Source organism: Hyla sarda, chromosome 8 (genome assembly GCF_029499605.1).
Source record: "Hyla sarda isolate aHylSar1 chromosome 8, aHylSar1.hap1, whole genome shotgun sequence".
Classification (NCBI taxonomy): domain Eukaryota; kingdom Metazoa; phylum Chordata; class Amphibia; order Anura; family Hylidae; genus Hyla; species Hyla sarda.
In genome coordinates, this window is record NC_079196.1 from 207,166,939 (window position 1) to 207,183,083 (window position 16,145).

General features: G+C 48.4%; 2 protein-coding genes across 5 annotated transcripts in view; one reads left to right on the forward strand and one right to left on the reverse strand.

Annotated features, from left to right (window-relative positions):
- The window catches only part of ANKS3 (ankyrin repeat and sterile alpha motif domain containing 3), a 29,816-nt gene extending 28,013 nt beyond the window's left edge, over positions 1–1,803 (reverse strand). The window contains exons 1-2 of one of the 4 annotated variants that reach the window (XM_056533990.1): positions 1,680–1,803; positions 1,331–1,490 (exon numbers count right to left, since the gene is read on the reverse strand). The gene's annotated coding sequence lies outside the window, so the exon portion shown is untranslated. Of the gene's footprint in view, positions 1–1,330 lie in introns of all 4 variants that reach the window. The other 3 variants (XM_056533989.1, XM_056533988.1, XM_056533991.1) reach the window with 3 other exon arrangements.
- A 131-nt stretch (positions 1,804–1,934) lies between these two features.
- LOC130284053 (dynein axonemal assembly factor 8-like) overlaps positions 1,935–16,145 on the forward strand; it is a 116,750-nt gene continuing 102,539 nt past the window's right edge. Inside the window, exon 1 of the mRNA XM_056533987.1 lies at positions 1,935–2,078. The gene's annotated coding sequence lies outside the window, so the exon portion shown is untranslated. The remainder of the gene's footprint in view (positions 2,079–16,145) is intronic.

Sequence of the window (16,145 nt, forward strand, 5' to 3'; positions counted from 1 at the left end):
AGGACACAGACCTCTCCTCCTCCTTATACACAGACATCAGGACACAGACCTCTCCTCCTAATACACAGACATCAGGACACAGACTCCTCCTCCTCCTTATACACAGACATCAGGACACAGACTCCTCCTCCTCCTAATACACAGACATCAGGACACAGACCCCTCCTCTTCCTAATACACAGACATCAGGACACAGACCCCTCCTCCTCCTAATACACAGACATCAGGACACAGACCCCTCCTCCTCCTAATACACAGACATCAGGACACAGACCCCTCCTCCTCCTAATACACAGACATCAGGACACAGGCCCCTCCTCCTAATACACAGACATCAGGACACAGACCCCTCCTCCTCCTAATACACAGACATCAGGACACAGACCCCTCCTCCTCCTAATACACAGACATCAGGACACAGACCCCTCCTCCTCCTAATACACAGACATCAGGACACAGACCCCTCCTCCTCCTAATACACAGACATCAGGACACAGACCTCTCCTCCTCCTTATACACAGACATCAGGACACAGACCTCTCCTTATACACAGACATCAGGGCACAGACCTCTCCTTATACACAGACATCAGGACACAGACCCCTCCTCCTCCTAATACACAGACATCAGGACACAGACCTCTCCTCCTCCTTATACACAGACATCAGGACACAGACCTCTCCTTATACACAGACATCAGGGCACAGACCTCTCCTCCTCCTTATACACAGACATCAGGACACAGACCCCTCCTCCTCCTAATACACAGACATCAGGACACAGACCTCTCCTCCTCCTTATACACAGACATCAGGACACAGACCTCTCCTTATACACAGACATCAGGGCACAGACCTCTCCTCCTCCTTATACACAGACATCAGGGCACAGACCTCTCCTCCTCCTTATACACAGACATCAGGACACAGACCCCTCCTCCTCCTAATACACAGACATCAGGACACAGACCTCTCCTCCTCCTCCTAATACACAGACATCAGGCACAGACCTCTCCTAATACACAGACATCAGGACACAGACCTCTCCTTATACACAGACATCAGGACACAGACCTCTCCTCCTAATACACAGACATCAGGACACAGACCTCTCCTCCTCCTAATACACAGACATCAGGCACAGACCTCTCCTCCTCCTAATACACAGACATCAGGACACAGACCCCTCCTCCTCCTAATACACAGACATCAGGCACAGACCTCTCCTTATACACAGACATCAGGACACAGACCTCTCCTTATACACAGACATCAGAACACAGACCTCTCCTTATACACAGGCTCCTGTTCACACTGCAGTATACTGTTACCTTTCTTCGCTCTCGGAGTACACAGACTTTAGCCTCCCAGCTGGTGCACCCTTCCCGCGCAGGACTGTGGAATCTGTAGTCCTTTTCCGATAAGTAACTTCTATGTTAAGATTTTCTGCCAACTACATATCCCAGGGTGCTTTACGCCTCGCAACGCCCACTGGTGATTGACAACAGAAATATCCAATCAACTTTTCGGATAGATGAAGGGCGCCTGGTAAATCAACCAATAGCAGTGATCTTATCTCCGTCCTATCAGCTTTAAAATACCTAAACTAAATAAATATTAGTTTGCATAATAACAATAGCATACATCGTAATAAACAGTCACAGCAAAGTACGGAATTACATTATTGGCCCTCACTGTGGCCCTCAGGATCTGTTTGGCAGTTACAAATAGAGGAATATATAGCCCCTGTACTATCTATCTTCCAGGACCTTAGGAGGCGGCACTTAAACTGGTTGCCTAGGTGACCAAAAAGGTGAGAGACGCGAAAGAACGCAGACTTTGCCATGGACGCTGCTGATTGGTGAAATAGTCTTGACCATGTGATAGGCGTGGTTTGCGATTTTGACTCCACCCATCAACGGGAAGGTAGGCGGGGCATCTTCTTACACCTGTAGATATTGAACAGGTGGGCGTGTCATGGTTATCTGGGCGGGGCCGTGCCCGGTGGCCTGAAGGAACGCATACAGTGACAGCCGGTATTACGGTGGACCGCGACTTTTATGCTGAGGAGCCGAAAGGGTAATTTGCCGCCGGCGTAGCGGGGCTCCATACAGGGGACGTGCAGTTACTGCAGTCGTATTTGGGCTAGACTGTGAATGTAGACGTGGTTTCCATGGCAACAGGTACGCTGACAGGAGCGCCATGCTGATTCGTGTCTGCAGTTATATGGTATGAGGTGACCACGGAGACTGCTGGGGATTGTAGTTCTACACAATGACCCCCCCCCCCCCAGCAGAATAGTGAGTACAGCTCTGGAGTATAATACAGGATATAACTCAGGATCAGTACAGGATAAGTAATGTAATGTATGTACACAGTGACCTCACCAGCAGAATAGTGAGTACAGCTCTGGAGTATAATACAGGATATAACTCAGGATCAGTACAGGATAAGTAATGTAATGTACGTACATTGTGACCCCACCAGCAGAATAGTGAGTACAGCTCTGGAGTATAATACAGGATATAACTCAGGATCAGTACAGGATAAGTAATGTAATGTATGTACACAGTGACCTCACCAGCAGAATAGGGAGTACAGCTCTGGAGTATAATACAGGATATAACTCAGGATCAGTACAGGATAAGTAATGTAATGTATGTACACAGTGACCCCACCAGCAGAATAGTGAGTACAGCTCTGGAGTATAATTCAGGATATAACTCAGGATCAGTACAGGATAAGTAATGTAATGTATGTACACAGTGACCTCACCAGCAGAATAGTGAGTACAGCTCTGGAGTATAATACAGGATATAACTCAGGATCAGTACAGGATAAGTAATGTAATGTATGTACACAGTGACCTCACCAGCAGAATAGTGAGTACAGCTATGGAGTATAATACAGGATATAACTCAGGATCAGTACAGGATAAGTAATGTAATGTATGTACACAGTGACCTCACCAGCAGAATAGTGAGTACAGGTGTGGAGTATAATACAGGATATAACTCAGGATCAGTACAGGATAAGTAATGTAATGTATGTACACAGTGACCTCACCAGCAGAATAGTGAGTACAGCTCTGGAGTATAATACAGGATATAACTCAGGATCAGTACAGGATAAGTAATGTAATGTATGTACACAGAGACCTCACCAGCAGAATAGTGAGTACAGCTCTGGGGTATAATACAGGATATAACTCAGGATCAGTACAGGATAAGTAATGTAATGTATGTACACAGTGACCTCACCAGCAGAATAGTGAGTACAGCTCTGGAGTATAATACAGGATATAACTCAGGATCAGTACAGGATAAGTAATGTAATGTATGTACACAGTGACCTCACCAGCAGAATAGTGAGTACAGCTCTGGAGTATAATACAGGATATAACTCAGGATCAGTACAGGATAAGTAATGTAATGTATGTACACAGAGACCTCACCAGCAGAATAGTGAGTACAGCTCTGGGGTATAATACAGGATATAACTCAGGATCAGTACAGGATAAGTAATGTAATGTATGTACACAGTGACCTCACCAGCAGAATAGTGAGTACAGCTCTGGAGGATAATACAGGATATAAATCGAGATTTTCCTAGCTTGTGACGGAAAATATTAGTTATATGAAGACAGGAGGCGAGTATCTTATGCATTATTCTTTCTTTAATAATGCCCATAGCAGAACAAAATTCAATAAACAAATCAGTGTAAAGAAAAAACTACAACTCCCAGCAGTCCCAGGACCACAGCAGCCACTCCTCGTCTGTAGCCCCTATATAAGGACTGCCCACATATAGATCCTCCTCTTTCTTCATGCGAATCAGAGCCGTACAGGAAACCGAACTCCAGCCAGACGTCCACACCGCTCCTTGAATCTTCGGCCAGCCGGCCCGGAACTCGGGAAACGAGGCCAATCGACGGCTTAACTTCGTCCCAACGGGGACTGTAGGGAAACCCAGCAGTGCTTAACCAACAGGTTATCCGTAATCAGGAAAACAGCCAATGCATTCAGTATCCTGAAAAAGACAACAAAAATCATAACAGGGTGGGTAGGGCGGGAAGATACTCGCCTCCTGTCTTCATATAACTAATATTTTCCGTCACAAGCTAGGAAAATCTCGATTTATATATCAGACAGGAGGCTCATATCTTATGCAAGTTCAAAGCTAACAAGTAGCGAGACATAAGAAACAAAATCAGATCTAGCATTACAAGACCGACATGGAAACATGGTCCTCCGGTCTGAAGTAGAACCGGCGAAAGGTAGTCTCTGAAGACCAATCAGCAGCCATGAGCAGGTCAGAAAGAGAGCCCCCTGCTGTGACTATTTTAGTAGCCATAGCACCCCTAGAAGAATGAGCTCCAAACAGGGAGACGTCTATGCCCGCCATATCCATGGCGGAACGCACCCAACGCGCCAAAGTAGCGGAGGTCACCGGATGATGAGGTCTGACGTAAGAGATAAGAAGTTGAGAGGAATCCGGAGACCGCAGATCTGCAGTCTGCGATTCGTACGCCTGCAGGCAACGAACCACACAAAGTCGAGGATGCGCGGGAAAAAACGGGTAAAAAACCGAGTGGATACCCGTCTTGGTCCGTCGGACCACCGAAAATTTGACTCCCTGAGGCGAAAATTGTCGCCTAGAGACGTCCAAAGCCTTCACGTCCGAGACGCGTTTAATAGACACCAAACATAAAAGGACAGTCAGTTTATATGACAACAATTTCAGGGAAAGACCGTCATTGTCCTCCCACGAGACGAACATCTCGAGCAACCTGGAGACATCCCAGGTCGACTGATATCTCGGCCGCGGGGGACGCTTGAACTTAATGCCGCGCAAAAGTCTACATACTAGTGGGTGTTTGCCCACCGGCAAAGAGTCCACTGGGCAATGGTAAGCCGCGATAGCCGATCGGTAAACGTTGATGGAACTATAAGATTTTCCAGATTCAAAAGAATCTGCCAAGTAGTTCACCACTACAGACACAGGTGCATGTACGGGATCAATCTGTCGTTGATCACACCAACGAACCCATAGCCTCCAGGCTGATCGATAAGCCGATCTAGTCCCGGGGGCCCAGGCCAGGGCGAGGAGATCCCTAGCTGATCTTGAAAGGTCGTGATCCGCATCCGGGACCCCGAAACCAACCACGCTAGGAGAGCAAGGTTGCCCTCCACCACCATAGGGTGGAGATCCCCGGTCGGGTTGGAGAGGAGCTGTGGAAATTGGGGCAGAAGTCTGGGATAGTCCACTGCCATCCCCAGAAGGAGAGGGAACCACGGTTGTGTGGGCCACCAAGGAGTGATCAGCACAATCGTCGCCCTCTGGTTCATCGTATGTAGGAGGACCCTGGAGATCATCTGGAATGGGGGAAACGCGTAGTGCGTTCCCCTGGGCCAGATGAGACGGAAAGCGTCGACTGCTGACGCCTCTGGGTCCGGCCTCCAGCTGAAAAAGCGAGGTAGTTGATGATTGAGGCGAGAAGCGAAAAGATCCGTACACAATGGACCCCAAAGCTGTCTCAACCGTAGGAAAACGGACCGATCCAGCCGCCAATCGCTGGAATCTAGTAAATAGCGAGAATTTCAGTCGGCCACCGTGTTGGAGACCCCCGGAATATACTCCGCCACCGGGATAATGTTGCGATCTAGGCAGAAGTGCCAGAAGTCTTTGGCAAGATCTGCTAGGATCTTGGACCTGGTGCCCCCTAGGCGGTTGACGTATTGGACCGCCGCCACGTTGTCCATGCGTAACAAAACACAACAATTGGACGCCTGTGGCATGAAGCTCTTGAGGGCAAAAAATGCCGCCAGGAGCTCCAAGGCATTGATGTGCAGGTCGACCTCCGTGACGGACCAAGTCCCTCCTGTGGAAGCCTCCCCGCACCGCGCACCCCAGCCGAGACGACTCGCGTCCGACTCTATGATGATGTCCGGGCAGGAGTTGAATATGGTTTTGCCGTTCCACTCGACGGCATGACGAAGCCACCACTGCAACTCCTCGATGGCTGCCGGACAAAGAGGAACTTCGTCCGCATATCTGAGGCCCTGGCGCAGATGCATAATCTTGAGTCTCTGAAGGGCCCTGTAGTGCAAAGGGGCCGGGAAGATGGCCTGGATAGAGGCTGCTAGCAGGCCCACCAAACGTGCTAGTACCCTTAAGGATAAGCACCCTCTGCGCAAGACTGCCCTGATCTCCTTGCGGATCAGGGCCAGTTTGGATTTGGGAAGGCGGAGAACGGCCTGGTTGGTGTCCACCAAGAAGCCAAGGAACTCCATCTCCTGTAGAGGGACCAAAACCGATTTTTCTCGGTTGACTATGAATCCCAGACTCTACAGTAGCAGTACCGTCCATGACATGTGGAGAGAGGCCTGCGCTTTGGAGCGGGCCATGATGAGGAGGTCGTCCAGATAAATGATCAGACGTACCCCTCTGCTCCTCAAGGACGCCACCACTGGTTTCATCAGTTTGGTGAAACACCACGGAGCTGATGAAAGGCCGAACGGAAGGCAAGTAAATTGCCACATGTGGTTTCTCCAGAGGAAACGAAGAAAATGTTGTGAATCCTGGTGGATAGGGACGGTGAGGTAAGCGTCCTTTAAATCCACCTTCACTAGCCAGTCGCCTGGTTGTAATAAATCGCGAAGGGAGTGAATTCCCTCCATCTTGAAATGGCGATACGTGACATGTTGGTTTAGTTCCCGAAGGTTTATGACCGGACGGTAACCGCCCCCTTTTTTCTTCACTAGGAAAAGGTTGCTTACGAATCCTAGGGAAGAAGGGTCGATCTCTCGGATCGCCTGTTTGGATAGGAGATCTTGGATCTCGTTGTCTATGAGAACCATGTTGTGTTGTGAAAATCGGATAGGGATTGGTTGTACACCTAGAACCGGTAGAGATTGGAGTTCTATGTGAAATCCCGCTACTGTCTGTAGAATCCACGCGTCTGCCGTAATCGCAGACCAGGCGTGGGAAAAATACATCAGGCGCCCCCCCACAGGAATGTGAGCATGTGGAATACCAGGCACACTTACCGGTAGGTGGACGGGAACGGGGGTATCCGCGTCCGCCACGTCCGCGCCAAGGTCGGCCTCTGGGAGGGAAGAAAGGCGACGGTTGTGCCATTGGGACGGTGTAGGACGGAGGAGCCTGAGGGTACTGGTATGGGGCAGAGGGTCTGCCCTGTGGCCTATAGGAGGGGGTGCGGCCGGCAGATCGGCCTCTACCTCTGCCGGCCCGAGGAAAAAGCTTACTGGTCCCCGATTTCTTTAATGAAGTCTGGGCTTTATCCAAACCTGTAAACAGGCCGACAAACCTGTTAATGTCCTTCATCAGGTTGTCCCCAAAGAGCATCCCAGGCCCAGACTCGGTTTCAGCTAGGTGGGACAGTTGCGGGTCGAGGCGCATAAGAATCGACCTACGTCGTTCAATCGAGCAGGTGGTGTTGGCAGTACCTGCTAGGCATATGGCCCTCTGGGCCCACCCGCGGAGTTGACGGGTATCGACAGGTTGATCCGTCGTTGCGGCCTGCTCAGACAGGTTGAGTATCTTAGTGAGAGGGCCCATTAAGTCCAAGATACGCTCCTGAATAGTTTTAAATGAGCGTTCTATTCCCTTTTTAGGGAATTTACCCGATTTCATCAGATATTTTGTCAAAATGGGGTCTACTTCGGGGGTTGCCACCACCTTATTGGGAATAAAGGGTCTAGGACACTCAGCCCTCAGTTTGTTACGGCTGGTCCTGTCTAAGGACTTACGAGCCCAAAGCTCCACATACTGGGCCACGTGGGGAAGTGGGGACCATTCACCCGATCGTGGATGAGAGATGGAATCAGGGTGAAAAAGGGGTTCACCTAGGGAGTCTAGGATCACAGTGCCCTGTGTAACAGGGTTGGCGTCGGTGTCAAACGCCGTATCCCCAGCATCCTCGATATTAGGAGTGGATTCATAGCCGTCAGACTCGCTGGATGATCCCGACGAGTCCTCATCAGAGGAATCTACGTACGAATCGGGTTTGGTCCGTCTAGCGGACCTGTGCCTCTTCTCTTGTAACTCCCTGAGGCCCAGGGGTCGAGTGGAGTCTGATGGATGCTGGGGTTGGCAGACCGGGGTAGGGGCTGCCTGGAGCACATTATTGTCTTCCCCTGCCGGGGAGTCAGAGGTTGCCAAGGTATGCTTCCTTTTATGGGAAACCTTTCCCTTCTTAATCGGCGGTTCTCCGCCCTGGAATGGCGGAATAGACACACCGGATACCGCTGGTAGTGATCCAGAGGGTATCATGGCGGAAGCCAAAGCCGCCTGAACAGATTTATTAATCAAATCCTGTATCTGGTTGGCGGTCATAAATTGGGCAGAGTCTAAAGAAGAACTCTCCCCTCTGAGGGGAACAGATGAAGGTTCCTCAGCCATAGTGACTAACAGGTTAATATGTAAGCCTGTGTAAACTAATTAGTAAATGAGAATAGGGTAAAGTATTGGTGAGGGGAAGGAATAAATTCCTGGTAATCTACCTACAGAATACGACAGTAAGATTAGTACAGGCTCCGTCCTCCACACCGCTAGCGTTGCACTGACGCAGCGGTGGGAGGTGAGCCCGAGAGTCCCTGAACCCAGGAACGAAGTCTCACGAGACTACGTCCGGCTGGGTTCTGATTGGAAGGCGCGGGAGCGCGTTCCAGTGACGAATTAGAAACTCCGCCCCTCTCAGCGTGTAGGCCGCGATGAAAATGCGGCCGACACCCTGAGGATCCGCCCCTATCCCGCGCGCGCGAAAGCGCAGAAGATGTAGGAGGAGAAGACTGAGGAGGTAAAATGGCGCCGGAAGAGGGGGAGGGGAAGCGGTGAAGGGCAGGAGGAACGGAGAATTGGGGAAGGAAACAGAAAAAAGAATAGCGGAGCGGTAAACCGGAGCAAGGGAGGCTAGCACCGGAGAAGATAATCCGCTGTCCGAAATCAGAATAAAATTGTATAATATGTGAAGGGGAGAGTGATAATCGCTCCCACAACACCACAATAATCTATAATATTTATGAGAAATAAAGTAAGAAACAAAGCATTAAATCACAGAGAGAACTTAGCTTGCATGCTCTGCCATGAGCAGAAAGAAAGAGGAGGATCTATATGTGGGCAGTCCTTTTATAGGGGCTACAGACGAGGAGTGGCTGCTGTGGTCCTGGGACTGCTGGGAGTTGTAGTTTTTTCTTTACACTGATTTGTTTATTGAATTTTGTTCTGCTATGGGCATTATTAAAGAAAGAATAATGCATAAGATATGAGCCTCCTGTCTGATATATAACTCAGGATCAGTACAGGATAAGTAATGTAATGTATGTACACAGAGACCTCACCAGCAGAATAGTGAGTACAGCTCTGGAGTATAATACAGGATATAACTCAGGATCAGTACAGGATAAGTAATGTAATGTATGTACACAGTGACCTCACCAGCAGAATAGTGAGTACAGCTCTGGAGGATAATACAGGATATAACTCAGGATCAGTACAGGATAAGTAATGTAATGTATGTACACAGAGACCTCACCAGCAGAATAGTGAGTACAGCTCTGGGGTATAATACAGGATATAACTCAGGATCAGTACAGGATAAGTAATGTAATGTATGTACACAGAGACCTCACCAGCAGAATAGTGAGTACAGCTCTGGAGTATAATACAGGATATAACTCAGGATCAGTACAGGATAAGTAATGTAATGTATGTACACAGAGACCTCACCAGCAGAATAGTGAGTACAGCTCTGGGGTATAATACAGGATATAACTCAGGATCAGTACAGGATAAGTAATGTTATGTATGTACACAGTGACCCCACCAGCAGAATAGTGAGTACAGCTCTGGGGTATAATACAGGATATAACTCAGGATCAGTACAGGATAAGTAATGTAATGTATGTACACAGTGACCTCACCAGCAGAATAGTGAGTACAGCTCTGGAGTATAATACAGGATATAACTCAGGATCAGTACAGGATAAGTAATATAATGTATGTACACAGTGACCTCACCAGCAGAATAGTGAGTACAGCTCTGGAGGATAATACAGGATATAACTCAGGATCAGAACAGGATAAGTAATGTAATGTATGTACACAGTGACCCCACCAGCAGAATAGTGAGTACAGCTCTGGAGTATAATACAGGATATAACTCACGATCAGTACAGGATAAGTAATGAAATGTATGTACACAGTGACCTCACCAGCAGAATAGTGAGTACAGCTCTGGGGTATAATACAGGATATCACTCAGGATCAGTACAGGATAAGTAATGTATGTACACAGTGACCCCACCAGCAGAATAGTGAGTACAGCTCTGGGGTATAATACAGGATATAACTCAGGATCAGTACAGGATAAGTAATGTAATGTATGTACACAGTGACCGCACCAGCAGAATAGTGAGTGCAGCTCTGGAGTATAATACAGGATATAACTCAGGATCAGTACAGGATAAGTAATGTAATGTATGTACACAGTGACCTCACCAGCAGAATAGTGAGTACAGCTCTGGAGCATAATACAGGATATAACTCAGGATCAGTACAGGATAAGTAATGTAATGTATGTACACAGTGACCCCACCAGCAGAATAGTGAGTACAGCTCTGGAGTATAATACATGATATAAATCGAGATTTTCCTAGCTAACGTGACGGAAAATATAAGTTATATGAAGACAGGAGGCGAGTATCTTGCATTAATCTTTCTTTAATTAATGCCCATAGCAGAAAAAATCTTTATACAAACGTTTTTAATAAAATCTTTTAAAAAACTACATATCCCAGCAGTCCCCTGTGAACTCCTCCTCCTATCCCAGCATGCTGGCTGCTGTATAAGGGACTGCTTGAAGATCCTCTTCCTCTTTCTTTATGCGAACTGCATGACCGTCACCAGAACCACGGAACGCCGGAATCCGGGACAGCTCCTCCTCGGTATCTCCGAACCTCCGGCCAACAGGACCGAAAACCGGGAACGAAACTGTTAAGGAACAATTGCAACAGAACATATCAGGCTGCACCGAAACACCGCTGTCTTCGTCTTCTCCTTTCAATACCCTGGAAGGAAAACAAAAGCACCATAACAGGGAGGGTAGGGAGGGAAGATACTCGCCTCCTGTCTTCATATAACTTATATTTTCCGTCACGTTAGCTAGGAAAATCTCGATTTATATATCAGACAGGAGGCTCATATCTTGCAATTTTAAAGCTACTACTTAAACATAGACAATAAAACAAATCAGAGGATCGATACAGAAACATGATCTTTTGGTCGGAAATAGAATTGTCGAAAAGTCAATTCAGACGACCAGTCAGCGGCCATTAAGAGGTCTGAAAGAGAACCACCAGAAATAACTACTTTAGTGGCCATAGCCCCTCTCGAAGAGTGGGCACCAAATAGGGAAATGTCAATCCCCGCCATCTCCATGGCCGACCTTACCCACCTGGCCAAGGTGGCCGAGGTGACAGGCAAATGAGGTTGAACATAAGATACTAATAACTGAGTATGAGAAAGAGATCGTAAAGACGCTGTGCGTGTCTCATACGCTTGAAGACAACGTACCACGCATAGTCGGGGATGTGTCGGAAAAAAGGGGTAAAAGACCGACTGTAGTCCTGTCTTGGTCCTGCGAACAACAGAAAATCTGACCCCTTCAGGTGAAAACTGCCGTCTAGAGATGTCGAGAGCTCTGACATCCGATACCCTCTTAATGGAAACCAGACATAATAACATAGTCAATTTGAATGACAGAATCTTTAAGGACAGTGAATCATTGTCTTCCCAAGAGGAAAACATGTCTAAAATCCGGGAGACATCCCAGGTCGACTGATATCGAGGACGAGGAGGACGTTTAAATTTCCCTCCACGTAACAGTCGGCATACTAAAGGATGTTTGCCCACCGGTAAAGCATCTACCGGGCAATGATACGCCGCTATAGCAGATCTGTAAACATTAAGGGAACTGTAAGATTTCCCAGCCTCAAATGATTCTGCTAAATAATTCACTACAACTGAAACAGGTGCCTGAACGGGATCAATTTGTCGTTGATCACACCAACGAACCCACAAGGCCCAGGCTGATCGATATGCCGATCTAGTCCCTGGGGCCCAGGCCAAGGCGAGGAGGTCTCTAGCTGATTGTGAAAGGTCCTCACCTGCGTCTGGCACCCCGAAACCAACCACCCGAGGAGCGGAAGGTTGCCTTCCATGACCAACGGATGGGATTCCATGGTCGGATTCGTGAGAAGTTGAGGCGACTGGGGAAGCAATTGGGGTAATCGACAGACATTCCCAACAGAAGGGGAAACCACGGTTGCGTCGGCCACCAAGGGGTGATCAGCACCACCGTCGCTCCCTGAGTCACTATCTGAAGAAGCACTCTGGTAATCATCTGGAAGGGGGGAAACGCATAATGGGTCCCCTCCGGCCATGGTTGGCGAAAAGCGTCCACTGCTGACGCTTCCGGGTCCGGCCTCCAGCTGTAAAAGCGGGGTAACTGACGGTTGAGACGAGACGCAAAAAGGTCCGTATGCAACGGGCCCCAGAGATCTCGAATCGCCCGAAACACCGAGCGATCCAGCATCCAGTCACTGGAATCGGATAGGTAACGGGAATTCCAATCCGCCACTGAATTGGATACACCTGGTAGGTATTCCGCCACTGGGATGATGTCCCGGGCAAGACAGAAATGCCAGAATTCGGATGCAATGTCCGTCAACACTCTGGATCTCGTGCCACCAAGGCGATTGACATATTGCACTGCCACTACATTGTCCATGCGTAACAGAACGCAGCAATTGTACTTGTGCGGAAGAAAACTCTTGATGGCAAAAAATGCCGCCATGAGTTCCAGTGCGTTGATGTGAAGAAGGGATTCTTCTTCGGACCAACTGCCTCCTGTTGTGGCTTGCCCACAGCGAGCACCCCAACCGTGGCGGCTCGCATCCGACTCTATTATAACATCTGGGCAGGAGGTGAATATAGCTTTGCCGTTCCATTCGACGGCATGGCGCAGCCACCAGTGCAACTCTGCTACTGCTTCCGGACAAAGGGGAATTTCGTCCGCATAGCGTAGACCCTGTCGAAGATGAAGAATTTTGAGTCTCTGAAGGGCCCGATAATGGAGAGGGGCAGGAAAAATCGCCTGAATGGAGGCTGCCAGCAGGCCGACAATTCGGGCTATCATTCTTAGCGATACCCGACCCTTGCGCAATACTGCCCGGATTTCTTTGCGAATCAGGGACAGTTTGGCGTTGGGTAAACGCAGTACGGCTTGCTCGGTATCCACCTGGAAACCTAGAAACTCCATCGTCTGGGAAGGACTCAGCACTGATTTCTTGTTGTTGATCAGGAACCCTAGTTCCTCCAACAAAGACACCGTCCATTGGCTGTGTAACAATGCCTGTTTTCTGGAATATGCCATGATTAGCAAATCGTCCAGATAGATAATCAAACATACCCCTCTGCTCCTGAGAGCTGCCACTACTGGTTTGAGTAATTTGGTGAAGCACCAAGGGGCCGATGACAATCCGAATGGTAGGCAAGTGAATTGCCACATTCGCTCCCTCCATAGAAACCTTAGGAATGGTTGGGAGGACGGGTGCATGGGGACGGTGAGATACGCGTCCTTTAAGTCGACCTTTACTAGCCAGTCGCCCAGCCATAGTAGATCGCGCAACAGATGGATCCCTTCCATCTTGAAGTGATGGTAAGTCACATGTTGGTTTAAGTCCCGTAGGTTGATCACTGGGCGATAACCGCCATCCTTCTTTTTGACAAGGAATAGGTTGCTGACAAACCCGGGAGAGAGAGGATCTACCTCTTGCACTGCCTGCTTCGATACAAGCTCTTGGAGCTCGTTGTCTATGAGATCTACGTTTAGGTAAGAAAACCGAATGGGATGTGGAATAATGTTCAATTTTGGAAGAGATTGAAAATCTATCTGGTAACCTGCTACCGTATTGAGGATCCAAGCATCTGCCGTAATCGCGGACCAGATGTGGATAAAATACCTCAGTCTGCCTCCCACCAACGTGTATGGAAGAGGAGATGGGAGTGTACTCACCGGTCGTCGGGCAAGATCTGGGAAATCCTCGGCCTCCACGTCCTCGCCAGGGTCGTCCACGAGGGGGAAAGAAGGGAGCAGGTTGTGCCACGGGTAATGCGTACGGTTGAGTGGCTGGTCTAGTGTAGGGCCTGTATTGAGCCGAACGGCCGACAGGTCGCCCTCTGCCCCTGCCGGCCTTGCTAAAAACCTTTGTGTTTGGACCCGCCTTTTTTAGTGAGGTCTGGGCCTTATCTAGGCTGGTGAAAAGACTCACAAATTTATTTATGTTCTTTATGAGGTCCTCTCCGAATAATAGACCTTCAGCTGAGGGACCTGGCTCGGTTTCTGCCAAATGAGATAATTGGGGTTCCAATTTCATCAAAATAGACCGTCTACGCTCAATGGAACAAGTGGTGTTGGCACTGCCTAACATGCAGATTGCCCGTTGGGCCCAGCCTCTCAACTGTACCAGATCCACCGGTTGGGCAGTGGACGCTGCCTGTTCGGAAAGGTTAAGAATCTTGGTCAAGGGACCTAGAAGGTCCAATACGCGATCCTGGATCACCTTAAAAGATCTTTCAATTCCCTTTTTGGCATATTTGCCAGAGCGAGTCAAATATTTTACTAAGACCGGGTCTATTTCCGGTGTAGAAGCCACCTTTCTGGCCACGTAAGGTCTGGGACATTCGGCTCGCAATTTGTTGCGATTAGCTCTATCCAGGGACCTCCTGGTCCAAAATTCTATATAGTCCGCGACTTGCGGTAACGGTGCCCAATCTCCGGAGCGAGGGTGTGTGATTGCTTCCGGGCTGAAAAATGGTTGACCAAGTGAGTCTAAAAGTGTCTCGGATGGTATATCCGGAGTGGCGTCAGAATTTTCAGCCATAAACCCCGCCTCCTCTGTATCAGATTCTGAGTCTGTGGTCATCATTGGACGTGTCAAAAGAGTTTGGTTTTGCTCTATTAGTGGACTTATGCCTCTTATGGTTATTCTCCTTGAGGCCCAAGGGTCGGTCATATTCTTTAACATGCGGGGTGTGACAGGCCGGGGTAGGTCCTGTCTGGGGCATATTGTTTTCTTCCCCTGCCGGGGAGTCGGAGTGTCCAGCAATATGTTTGCGCTTACTCAGCGCTTTACCTTTTTTAGGTTTCTCCCCTGAAGTAGAGGGATGAGCCGCAGAGGCTAATGCAGCCTGGACGGACCTATTAATAAGGTCTTGTATTTGAGAAGCTGACATTATGTTGGAGGCTTCTAACTCTATTGCCTCACCAGCAGTAGAAGACATGCCAGGGAAAGGAGCTTTAGTGTTATCCCCTGCCATCACAGAGTATCTGAAAGCTACAAGTAGCGATAGTTATAGACTATTCCAAGGTGAGGCAGGTATGAGCTCCACTGATCTAACTATTAGTAATAAAGGATAGGGGGTAATAGGTCTACCTGAACTGACTTATTAGAAGCACAGCTAACAACCGTTGGCGTTCCTCTCACCGCTCGCACAACAATGCGATGAAGAGAGGAGGCGTATACAAGTTACAGCGAGGGCCAGCCGAAATCTCGCGAGATTTCCGACCAGGAGCGCTGTGATTGGGTGTGCGGCGTCGGCAAACGCTCGTCACCCGGCGCACGTCATAGAGGATACGCCCACCTCTCCTCCCTCCCCGCAACAGACAGTCAGCGGCGGGAAGGAAGGAAGAAGAAGGCGCGAAAATTCACAAAATGGCGCTGGGTAAGGAAGAGGGAGAAAAGAACAGAGTAGCGCACCCGGCACAAGAATATATTTGAGCACTGATGCGAAAGTATAGCGAAAGACGATAGTATTAGAAAACAATACCGCAACTAACAGGAAGCAGAAAAAGAGAAAAATATATAGAAGGAAATATATATATATATCTATATAAATATATATAAACAACTGGTAGATATAACACTAAGTAAAGATGAAATGTCTCAAACAGAGAAAACATACATATAAAAGAGATTTAAGAAACAAATATACTATAGGTACTTATCTGTCTGCTATGAGCAGAAAGAAAGAGGAAGAGGATCTTCAAGCAGTCCCTTATAT